The sequence below is a fragment of the Struthio camelus genome, chromosome 16, assembly GCF_040807025.1.
Source record: "Struthio camelus isolate bStrCam1 chromosome 16, bStrCam1.hap1, whole genome shotgun sequence".
Classification (NCBI taxonomy): Eukaryota; Metazoa; Chordata; class Aves; order Struthioniformes; family Struthionidae; genus Struthio; species Struthio camelus.
The window spans coordinates 7,127,023-7,139,383 of NC_090957.1; positions in this window are offsets into that span (position 1 = coordinate 7,127,023).

Below are 12,361 nucleotides of genomic sequence, written 5' to 3' on the forward strand. Positions count from 1 at the left end.
TCCTCCAAGAGAAGACATGGAGACCGTGGACATGTCCCTCTACTCCAAGGTAGGTGCTGGGTGAGCTACAGGGAGCCCGCCAGCCCCTCTGGGCTTGCCCCTGGCTCCGCTGTGCTGAGAGGTGACTGTCAGCTCCAAGGCTGGGCAGGATCTCAGCTTTGTTTTCCCACCCTCCTGCCTTCATGCCCTTCCCGTGGGCTGGGCCATGGGCAGTGCCCAGGGGCTGGTCCGTGCACAGCAGGTCTCCTGCCCTGAGGCCTCTCGTTGGCCCGTGCAGGGCAGCGGGTGTCCTCGCTGGGCAGCAGGGGTTCAACTGAGTCTGCTGTGGGTCAGAGGCAGTGGGGAAGGAATGCCACAGCCCCCTGTCCTCCTTGCAGACCCTCGATGCCATGGACAACATGTTGGAGGTGCTGGTGCTCAAGTCGGCCACTTCCAGCCTCCTGGAGCTGCAGAAGATCTTGCAGGTGTGGCATTTGCAAAGAGTGGGCTGCATTGGGCCTGTTCCTCAGCCCAGAGGGAAGTGACACCCTCGAGTGGACATTCCCCCCCCGAGTGCCATGTACAGGCAGCACGCTGCAGGCAGGGGGCGTTTCTCGCTTGGGTGAGCGGAGGTTCCCCACTGGGCTCTTCTGTGAGCCCAGTGTCCCCTGGCTACAGCCCAAGTCCCTTCCCACCCCAAACATCCTCCAGGCTCTTGGGAACACCTTGCCCCCATGAGCACTCCTGGGCCACCTCTGCCCCCAAAGCTCTCCTTGCACCAAAGCAGTGGGAGGAATGTCACCCTTCTTCTCTAGGCACTGCACTGATGGCAGCTGGTGCTGCTGCCCCCCTGCCTCCGCGTGCCTTGTGCTTTCCTTGCCAGATCGGAATGGGGCAGAGACCCACTGGGAGCTGCCCATGCTGCAAGGGGAGCCGAGGCCGGAAGCTTGGTTCTTCTGCCATGCCAGGAGGCCGGAGGCCAGGCTGCCCACTGCAGACCCCTAGGGAAGGTGTGGCCTGAAAGGCGTGCCATCCTGAAGAGGGCACCCGGGGCCATGTGCATGGCCAGGAGCAGAGGCTGGGAGGGGGCTTAGGTGTGGCTGGCTGCCTGAGGGCAAGGTGGGCCTTGCAGGCTGGGGCCTGTAGGGGCAGGAAGGCCATTCCAGGCTTGGCTCTAGCTCCGAGGAAGCCTTGGTGCACTGTAGGACTGCAGGCAGGCGCTTAGCAGAGCTGCTTCTGCTGGAGTGGGCGTCAGCTCCCCGGGCAGAGCAGTAGCCTTTCTCCTTGCAGATGCTGCTGCCCTTCACCAAGACGGAGAGAGCAGCTGTGCGTGAGAGGGCCGTGGGGAGGATTGGGAGGCTGAGCAAGTTGCTGGCCAACTATTCCTCGCTGGAGGTAAGGAGCCAAGCACCGTGCAGCCCCCGCTTTGGCCCTTTGCAGCAGCCCAGAGCACAGTGCAGCTCAGGGGGTCCCTCGGAGGGAAGCGTGGGCACAGGTTAAGGCACTGAGCAAGGCTCTGCCCTGAAGCAAAGCTCTTTGGCCCTCTCTCCATGGGCTTTTCTCTGCAGTCCCTTTGTCGCAGGAGCCAGCTGTGCCCCCAGCCCTGTGCAGGGGAGCAGTGCGCGCGGAGCATGATGTGAGCCGCAGCCTGGCAGTGCTGCCTTTGCTGGGCTGCTGCTTTGGGAGGCAAGGCCTGCAGGGCCCTCGAGAGCTTTGGCTCCGCTGGGATCCATGCCTGGGCAGAGTCTTGGCTTCAGGGCTTTGGTGGCGACTGCCTCCCGTCAGCCCTTCTACCTGTCCCACCCGCCTTGCCCAGGTGTGGCACCCCTTTGGAGGAGTGGATGAGAGCCCTGCCTGCTATGGGAAGATCCCCGTGCCGATGCTGGGACAGCTGGTGGGCTGTCTCATCCTTTGCTGTGCTTACGAGGATGCGGAGACCAAGGGTGGGGCCTTGGATGCTCTTCATTGCCTCTTCAGATTCGTCGTGCAGCGAAAACGTAAGAGAAGCTGTGCTGGGCTGTGTGCTTCTGCACGCGGCCACGCTGGCAAGGCCGGGGAAGGCATCGCACTGCCTCGGCCCCTCTGCTCAGTGAGGCAAAGGAGCAGGAGGCGCGGCTGATGTAGGAGCAGGGGAGCGGGCTGTTAGTACCTGTCCTGGATACCACTGGCCTGGAAAACGCTCAGCAGCCCCTGCTCAGAGGCTACGGCTTGTGTCGGGCTTCGCACCGGAAAGCCCGTGAGGCTTTTGGTACCCTTTGAAGCAGTTGCCCTTCTCTGCCCTGGAATAGGCCCCGACCCTCCCTGGGAATCCTGCTCCCCATCCATTCGTGGCATGCCCTTTGTCTCTGCCAGGCTGGTTTCTCTCTGATGCCATGAGTCTGCCAGCTGCAGCTCTGCATGACTCCTGCTGACCGCTGTGTCTTTCTGCTGCTGTTCAGGCCGGGCAATGCTGCAGGATGATCCAGAGTATGTGGAGCCCCAGAAGGAGAGGGAAGCCGACAATGAGCTCTGCCTTTCGTGGACGAGCAACATGAGCGTGATCATGAGGGTGAGGAGCACTTCCCTTGCTGGGACTGTTGGCCATGGGGTCCTGAGGAGACGTGGATGAGCAAAGGGATGCCTAACGAGTGGGGCTGAGGGGGCCTTGGGGTTGAGGCAGAGGTGGTGGTGGAGAAGGAAGCAGCTCTGAGTGGCACCTAGAGTACTGGTTGCTGCCTGGTAGCAGCCCTGCTCTCACTGCTGTGTCTCCCGCTGTCCCTGAGCGGGGGGACTAGCCAGAGGCTTGGCTCCAAGAGTCCCAGCAGCAGCTGCAGCCTGCTGGCCACCGGCAAGCTAGGGTTGCCTGCAGAGCCAGTGCACTGTGAGCCTGCTCCCGAGCATCCTGCCTTGCCCTGGTGGCCCTCTGGCCACATGCCCCATGCTGCTGCTACCCAGCACAGCGTGTGCTCCTGGCTCTCCTGGGCCACGGTGCCAGCACTGCCCCGCACCTCTCTCCAGAGCCACATCCACTGCTTAGCTAAGCAGCAGTAGTGCGGCCCGCAGCGTGACATTTCTTCTCTCACGTCCTTTCTGCCCCAGCTGTTTGTGAAAAACCTGCAGCCTTCCGAAAGGACAGATGTCATTGTCACAGCCATCGAGGGCATGAGGAACTGCAGCACCTACAATACGGAGGTGGCTTCCCACATGCTGACCATGTTCCTGCTGGACGCTTTCTCTGTGCTGGAAGATGTAAGGAGCCTGGGGCTGGCGTGCGTGGGGCTCGACCCTCTGGGGCGCTGTTTCCCCGCCGAGAGCCAGTGTTCGTGGGCAGCGGAGCCCCTTGGAAGGCAGCAAGGAGCGGTGGGAGTGGTGGAGAGGGAAGGAGAAGTGAGTGGGAGCTGGGGTATTGGCTGCTCTCTGGGAGCAGCCTCACCGTCCGCCTTGTGTCTTCCAGGTGCCACGCATCATAAGGTGCCTCTACAGGAACGTGAAGTATGTGAGGGAGCTGTCGGCCCGGGTCACCCTAAACAAGACCCTTTGCCAGCTGGCCTGCTTGGAGCCCAGCGAGGTGACCGTGAGCCTGCTGTACTGCTCGCCACTGTGCAACAGGTATGGGGCCCGTCAGCCTGGACGGGCTCCAGTGGCTCCTTGGCCATGGGGAGAAGGGCCCAAAGAGGGCCAGAGGCAAGCAGATGGCCAGCACACGGCTGAGGGGCAGGGCCCTGTGTCTCGCCCACCGTTTCCCAGCCCTGGTGCCTCAAGCAGGCCTTGAGGAGCCAGAGCTGAGCAAGTGTCCCTGCCTTGAGCCGCAGAGCGCAGCGGCTCTGCACGCTCCCTGCCGCGCAAGGGGCTTCAGCTTGGTCATGTGCTGCCTGCCTGGGCAGGACCCTCTTGGGGCTGCCAGGGAGGAGGGGGTGGGCAGGGGCAGGGCTGGCACACAGCTGGGGACCTCCAGGGCTGGCCCAGGCTACGGTGCTGCGGCCAAGGAAGTGCCACTGACAAGGCGCTCTGGGCCTGCAGCACTGCCGTGAGCATGTGGAAGGTGCTGATGGATAAGCCGATGCTTGCGCCGGACATGCTGCGGGAGCTGCTGAGCTTGCTGGAGGAGCGGCCACTGCGCAAGCAGTCCAGCTCCGACAGGGACAACAACTGCATCCTTCCGCTGGCCGTGAGTTAGGGGACGAGGCCTCCCGTGCCCCCAGGCTGGTGCCTGCCTCCCTGGGCCCCCTCCCCCTCTCCGCTGCCCGTGTGCCCCCAGGCAGGGACCTCTCCTGGGCCCATGGCTACAACATGCCCAGCGCCAGGCCTCCGACTGTGCCAGCACACAGGGCTGCCAAGTGCTGCCTGGCCTCTCTGCACACCAACAGCCAGGCTGGCCATGCCCAGGAAATCTCCATCCGACGCTGTCCCTGCATCCGCCGACCTCGCTCAGCAGGCTGGAAAGCCAGGGTCGGGTTGGGGGCAAGGTGAGGGGCAGGAGTAGGGCTCCTGCAAAACCTGGGCAGGCAGCACGGCCTGGGACAGGGAGCCTGGCCGAGCGTGCACGCTACACGAAGCCTGCCGAGGTGATGGTCATGCTGAGGCAGGAAGGCTCACTGTGTACAACCAGGAGCTGAGGCCCAAGAGCCTGCGGGCGCTGGCCCTGGTCAGGCAGCCAGGCTGAGGCCTCCAGCTGCATTTCCCATGCTCCAAGGCTGTGCTCGAGCCTCCCACCTGGAGGGCTGTGGAAGCATGCCGGGGACTGCTCGGGAGTGAGAGGTGTGACTGAGTGTTTTCTGCAGGCAACGAGGGCACTGTGTGAGATCATCCGGGAGCCCGTCTGCCCAGAGGCGGTGAAGGCGTTTTTCCCCCAGCTCTTCCTGGCGCTGCTCTTGCAGATGGTCTTCACAGCAGAGTTCAGCCACCAGGAAGCAAATATCTTCTTGAGGGAATGCCAACGGGATGAGTCCCGTCCCACCAGCCACGTCAGGTGCTCGATCCCGCTCGCCCTGTCTCTGCACTGCACCTGGAGGCAGGGCCGGGCTGCCAGTGTGACCTGGGCTTTGCTCTGCATGCAGGTGCGCCGTGCAGGCCATGAAAAGTCTGCTGCGCTGCGCCCACTATGAGACCGTAGCCGTGGCTGTTGAGAGGAAGGGCGGCTGGGACCTATTTCTGCATGCGGACACCTCGCAGAAGGGAGTGGTGGTGCTGGCCAGGTAGAGCCCTTTCCGGCCTGCTCTGGCCCAGCACCTCTTCCCTGGCTGTGGGGTGTGCCTCCCCATGTGCTTCTTGGTGGGGGAGGGGGAACGCCACTTCTCCAAGAAAGAGGCTGCAGCCTCAGCCCTTGTGGCAAGGGCTCGCCCAGCAGAAGGGCCCTGGGAGCTGCCATGCTGCGCAGCTTGGAGAGCTGCTGGGGGAGCAGGTGGTGTTAGGAGCTGTGGGAGAGGGTCGTGCGCAGGAGAACCTGGGGAGGGCCCAGGGGCACAGGAATCCAAAGCGGGCAGGAGAGGGGATGTGTGGGCAGGCCATGCCGCCTGGGCAGGAAGGCTGTTTCTCCGGTCTCCCACCAAGAGGAACGTAATGATGCCTGACGCTGACTTTCTAATGGCAAGGTGTGGTAGGGCAAGAGCAGTGCTCCATGAGCAAATGCCGCTGGCTGCAGGAGCTGCGTGCCAAGCAGAGCGATGCCAGAGGAGGTTTGCCTGCTCGGCTGAGGCCCAACACTGCCTTCTTGCCTCTGACAGAGCAATGAGGGGGGCTGCCAGTCACCTGCGTCGCTGGATCTTCCGCCAGCTGGCAAGGCTGCTGAGGAGGGAGGACCAGTTTCATCAGCTGCCCGTCATGGCTTTCTTTGTCGAGGTGGGCCTCATGGCAAGCAGTGCCTCTCTGGAGGGGCCTCTAAATGCTGTGCTCGCTTGTGCACATGCGTGTGGGGTGATGCTGGTGAATGGAGCTGGGGCAATGCATACGCTCCTGTTAGTAGCCCCGGCCTTGGCTCGTTTCTGCTGGGCGACCACTCGTAAGCACTTGTATTTCGTGCCTGCTTTGTGGCAGCTCTCTGTGTTCAATTGCTCCTCCAAGGGATGAGAACAAGAGGCTGCGGAGGGTTCAGGGGACGGGAGGAGGAGGCGAGCAGTGTGTGCAGTGTGCCGTGAGGCGCAGGGCTGTGAGCAGGGCCCAGGGGTGTCTGCACAATGCCTGCTGTGTTTGGGCTGAGCTTTGTGAGGGCCTGGTGCCCTTGCCCTGGATGGTGGGTGGGATGGAGAGCTGCACGCTGCGGGCAGTGCTGCCGGCTGTGCCAGTCTTTCAGTGCTGTGTCCATTTCAGCTGCTGGAATGCCCTGACCTTGCCGACATGGATGAGGAGGTCCTGCCACTCGTCCAGGGTTATGCGCAGAGTGAGAGCCTGGAGATGCGCAGACTGGCGTTCAGAGGCCTCGTGGCCCTGTTGAATAGACCCAAGATGGTGAGGAGGGGGGCAGGCGGGTGAAGCCATGCTGGCAGCCTGGGGCTTGACAGGAGACACTGGGTCAGAGAGTGGCTTGGACTTGGCTGGCAATCCGGAGGTGTGGTAGCTGCTCCCAAGTCTCCGCTGCCCCATTCATCTGCCCCGAGTGTCATGCCAGGCCCTTGGCCGTGCTGCACAAGGAGAAAGGCACCAGTGCCCAGCGGGAAGATCTGGGAGAGGGACAATGAGCTGGAGCACAGGGCCGGGCTAAGGCAGCCAGCTGCTCCTGGGCCTTGAGGCAGCAGCTTTGCTCCCTACAGAGGCCAGTGCATGATGAGGGCCCCCTTGGAGATCTGTGCCCTGCACTGCAGCCTCTGTGCCCAAGGCCTGCGTGTGTGCAGAGCCCTGGCCCTGGCCACTGAGCCCTGATGGGAAAAGAGCAGGCAGAGCACTTTTGGGCGGGCGGTGGGGGGGTGTCTGGCCTTGCTTCCCACAAAGAAAGTTGTGTGTTTCCCACAGAAAAGGAGAATGCAGAGCCTGCTCCCAGACAGCATGGAGTGGCTGCAGGATGCTTGCAGGGAAGTGCGTGTGGGAAGCCTGATGCTGCTGAGAAACATCCTCAGCTACCTGGAACAGAAGGGCTCCAACCCGATTGTTCTGCAGCTGGCCGAGAAGCTTCTGCCTCGCTTTGATGACGTAAGGCTGATGGGAGAGCCGGGGCTCTGCTGGTGTGTCCGGGGGTCCGTATGCGTGGTCTGGGTGCTGTGTGCCCCTCTGCATGCGTGCCTGTTGGCACGTCCCCACACAGGCCCTGCTGTATGTCAGGAAACCTTTTGCCCTGTGGTTCTCAGCCCATGCCCTGTGCTGGCCTTGGTGTCCGGGGCTGTGGGAGTAGAGCAAACCAGCCCCCTGTCTGCTCTCGGCTGCTGCGTCTCGTGCTTGACTGTGTGCGGCGCTTGCTGTGGCCTGGGGCAGCGATGAGCAGAGAGGTAGGAGCAGGCTAGAGAGCGAGGGAGAGGCCGTGCCGCGGGGCTGTCCCTTTCTGTCCTCTTGTTGTGTGCGGGGGCCCTGATGGAGGCCTCGGGAAATCCAAGAAGCTCCCTCCAGAGGGAGAGGGAGACAGAGCCCAGGGAGGCTTGTCGTGCTGCTGCCGACAACCCTCATTGTCCAGGCTGCCTCAGCAGAGGCTTGTCCTCAGCTCCGACCTCTGGCCGGGCTGGGGGACAGTTGTGCCCGGAGAGGACGAGGCCTTGCCACGGCAAACGCTCTTGTCAGGCCCCGTTCCTGGAGTCGTTGCTGAGGCCTCCCCTCCTCTCCTCCCTGCCTGCAGGAAGACAGCAGAGTGCGAGAGCTCTCCATGCTCCTCTTCAAAGACCTGCTGGAGATTGTGGTGGGGAAGAACAAACGGAACCTGAAGCAGCATGCACAGAGGAGCCTGGTGCCGCTCTTCCTCCACATGAGTGACAAGGTGCAGAGAGTGGCCCAGGTAGGGAGCAGTGTTTTGGGGAAGCAATGCTGACATGCCGTGGGTGGAGGTGAGCAGCAAGGCAAGGGCTGCTGCCAAGTGTGCCTTGGAACGCATGGCAGCATGAGGTGCAGCTTCCTGTGTGCCGAAGGACAAGGCAGAGCTGCCTCTGCCTTCAGGGAGGGCCAGACCTAGTGGCACGCTGCGTCGTGCCATTTGGGGCTGGGAAAGGCTGGGAGCCTTGCCAAGACGAGGGGGACCCAGGGTGTCCTGCCGTGGCTGCGGTGGCATCTCCTGGTCTCTGTTGCTCTGCAGGCCTCTCAGGAAGCCCTGGTGAGCGCTGCACAGTTCCTCAAGTGGGAGGAGCTCAAGCAGCTGGCCAGAAGAGCGGAGACATGGAAGATCGGGGAGTGCGTGGTAAGGACGTGGCCAAAGCCCCCGGGGCCGTGGCGGGATGAGGCCTGCCGCCATGGCCAGTGGGCAGGGTGCACAGCTGTGCCCCTCACGCACTGCTGCAGCCCAGAGCCCTCTACTCTAAGTGCCCGCTGGGGTGCTGAAGGGGCCCCTGGCCTGGCTGGGCCTTGGCAGAAGCATGGCGGGGATCTCAGCACCCGCAGGCCCCGCTCTGCCCTCTGCTCCCTCTGAACCTGGCTACCAGCCAGCTTCTAGCTGGGAGGCGTGGACAGGAAGAAGGGGAGGCCGGAGCTGGGAGGAGGGACAGGCCTGGCCTTCTGGGGAGGCTTGGTGCCAACCCCCTGTCCTTGTGCTGTCTGCAGCTGCTGAGGGACAGGAGCAGAGCGGAGCAACACCTGCGCCAGAGCCTGCCTTACCTGGAGAACCCGGACGCATCCTTGCGGGAGGCAGCTGTGAGGTTCATTGGTGAGCCACAAGCCCAGGGCCATGCCTGCCCACCCAGACGGGCACACAGGAGGGTCTTCAGTCCCTCCCACTGTCCCTGGGTCCTGCACCGTGGGGACGGGGCTGGGGCCAGCCTTGCCCAAGGGGAGCAGGCTGCATGGCCAAGCTGGCAAGGCCAGATGGGAGCTGTGCTGCTGGGGGCTTGCTGGGGAGTATGAGGGGTGAGCGGAGGTGTTTGCCTAGGGCTCATCGGGCAGCAAGTGAAGAAGCGGAGGAAGGAGAAGGTGCAGGAGCTGTGCACTGGTGAGTGAGAGCAGCGCTGTGTCAGGCAGCCCTGGCAGGGAGGAGGGAGGAGGCTGGGAAGTGAGCTGCAGTTCACTGGCCTGCCCCAGGTGAGGAAGGCTCTGTGTCCCTATGTGGGGGAGAGCAGGGGGTATTTGGGGCGCATCTGGGGCTTGGCCGACCTGCAAGTGCCAGCTGATCCATTTGTCCTACCTGCTGCCTCCTCCGCATGGGAAGAGCTGAGTGGGGCTGGCCCTGCCTGGGGGGGGATTCCTGGGATCTCTGCAAAGGTGGGAGTCTGTTCTCAGCTCGGTGCCTTTCTCTCGCAGCCCTCCAGCCCCTGGAAAATGATGCGGAACCTCTAGTCCGTTGCCTGGTGTCACAGACCATCATGAACCTGAGGGTGCCAAGGAGAACATCAAGATTCCACCTCGGAGCACTGTGTCCCTGGCTCCCGAGAGCATGGGCGAGGTGGCACCCTCCCGCCAGGACGTGACTCTGTTTGAGCAGAGCTGACGCAGCTGTGCCAATGCCATGGTGCTGCACACCACGCACACACGCAAGTGTGCTGGAAGGTCTGGCTCATTGCTGGCATCTCCCGCAGCCCCAGGACACCTCGACTCCTCAAGCACAGCCCCTGTTGTGCTACCGCTTCATGGCTTTGTTGGGCTTCCCGCAAAGATACAGCCCCGTTTCCTCAGCCGGAGTGAGTGTTCTTTTTTTAGGGAGCCAAAGGCAAGGGGCAAAACTTGCTGCCTGCATGAATCTGGCTTGTCCTGGGGGGGACGGGGTGTCCACTCGTTCCAATATGCCAGGCCAGCGTAGAGCGGCCTGACACACTTTGGTTTTGCTGCAAAGCGTCAACTGCTCTGCTGGCCCACAATAGCCAAGGGAAAGGGGGAGAAAAGCTTTGGCCTCCCCTGCCCTCTCCAGTCACCGCAGGGCAAGAGCAGGCCCCTGCTGTCTTCAGGGCTTGCATCTCAGGTGGAAGGGCAGAGCTGGGGTATGACATGCAGCTCTGTTTCTATTGCCACTGCCTACCCTGCGCATGCAGGCCTCAAGGCCGAACCGTCCATGAACTCCAGAATCATTGCTGAGCATGTAACGGCCAAACCCATTAAAAGCAGCTAATAAAGATACACAGCTCGCTCATGGGGCTAAAAAGTAGACTGCAGGGGACAAGATGGGATGCACCTGGGTTGGGGTTGACCTCGGAGGAGATAAGGGACTGTGGGAAACAAGGACATGGCAACCAGTGTGGGCTGAAGGCCAAGACCAACCAGAAGGAGAGTAAAGAAGACTCAGTAAAGAAGATTGGGGGAGACCTTCCCTGGCAGGTGGGAAATAAAACTGTAAAGGGTCTAATTAGGCCAGAATTCCTTTGTTCAAGGTCCCTCCCTGGAGGCACCCAGCTCCAGCAGTTACTATGCTGCACCATCATTTCAAGAAATAAAATTTTGCTGCTAGATGTGCGTGAGGCTCTGCTTCTTGGAAACCTAGGATCAAAGTGTTTGCACAGCACTTTGGCACCCCAGATGGCAGTGTAGCCAACCACCATTGCACCCTCTTGGCTCCAAACATCCAAATTTAGAAAAGGAAAAGGAACAAAAAGGAGAAAAAAGCCGTTACAGTCAAATCGATCCCTAGCTAGTTAGCTGTCCCTTTATGTCAGGATGATTGTCCATCTTACAATTAATGTGGGGGTTAACCCAAGGAAGGATCCTTCGATTCTAAGAAATGAGCTCTGCTACAGCTTATATTGGAAGATGAAAAGCCTCACTGAATGGATTATTGGTATGTGTGGGGATAATTGGATGTGGGACCGGCGAGATCCAAGGAGGACAAACGGCACCCTCTGTAAAACTACTCTTGCTGCAGCAGATATAGGTGTCCCAAATAACGCCCCAGGAGCTACTGCTCCGCCTTACACTCCTCCGGTGGCGCCTCCTGAAGATCTGTCTATCTGTCCCTCTCCTCCTCTTACTCAGACTTCCCCTCCTCCCGTGGCAGGCCTCCATCCTATGGTTGCTAATGTTTTACCTAATGCAGCAGCACTACAACCGAGTGCAGCGGGGGCGGGGTGGGGGGGCTAACCCCCCTCACGTGGTACTGCATGTATTTACTAGCCAACCCTGGAGTCCGAGTGATTGAGCATTGTGGGCAAGCAAAATGCCCAGGTTGAGGGAGGATGCGGAAAGGAGCGCTCAGCTGTTTTCTAATATATATGCACTGGGTATAATCCAAACTGGCGGGATACCCAAGTACTCTTGAGAGAGTTGTTCTGACCAAACGAGCGAGATGATAAAATAGTTAATAAAGAGGCAAAGTTTGTACAACAGACTGGGGGAAACACAAATCGTTAGCCAGCAAACGATCCAAATTGGGATTACAATAACGCAGGGGACAGAGTCGCTTGCCAGACAGGACTCCGGAACTTGGTAGAAGCTATTAGAGCATGTAGCAAACTAGGAGTGGATTGGACTAGAGTGCAGGAGCGTAGACAGAGCTTGGACAAAGAGGCCAGGGATTTTGGGGGACGACTAGGGCAAGCCTTGTTGAACTATGGGGGAAGGACTTTCCAGAATTGGAATGATGCACTAGCCATTAGTGTCTTTGTCCATCAGGCCGCTCCGGATAGCCCAAAAGAGTTGAAGGAGCACATGCCAGGGTGGCAAGGAGAAACTTCACAAAGGATTTTAAGCGTGGCAGTATTGGTCTATGACGGGCGAGAGGAGAAACAGCAAGGGAAGCAAGCAAAGGAACGGAAAAAGGAAAACCAAGAAGAGGCTAATCTCTTAGCAGCAGCTTCAGCACGGAACTTGCAAATTAGAGGAAGGGGTAGAGGAAGAGACAGAGGAGGCCGAGGAAGGCTAGGGCAATGCCAAGGGCAAGGACGAGAAGGGGACAGGAGAAGATGGGCAGACAGTGAGGGACCGGAATGTTATTTCTGTGGCAATGTAGGACGTATGCAGAGAGAATGTCCCCTTTGTCCAAGAAGGCCCCCAGGAGTAAGGAGCCCCCAGGCAAGCGGATCAGCTTGGGAGGGTGGACAGTATTCACAATGACTAGAGACAGGGGAATCCAGAAACTCTGAGGAGAGAGAAATGTTTAGCATATTGTGTACATCTTCGAGATGCTGTCTCTTAGGGAGATACCTGCTTTTTCAAGAGCTGCAGACAAACTTCCAAAAGAGCAGTACCATCTTCATGTTTGCTTAACAGAAGGATTATCCTAGTTAAGGCGGGCTTATCTCCTTCAGTGTTCTGCCTTCAATAACTAAAAATGGTAACGTAACTTCTTGTTTGTCATAACGCACTATTGGGAACGGGATTACAATCGAAAAAGAGGAATGCCTATACTTTGTGCTTCACG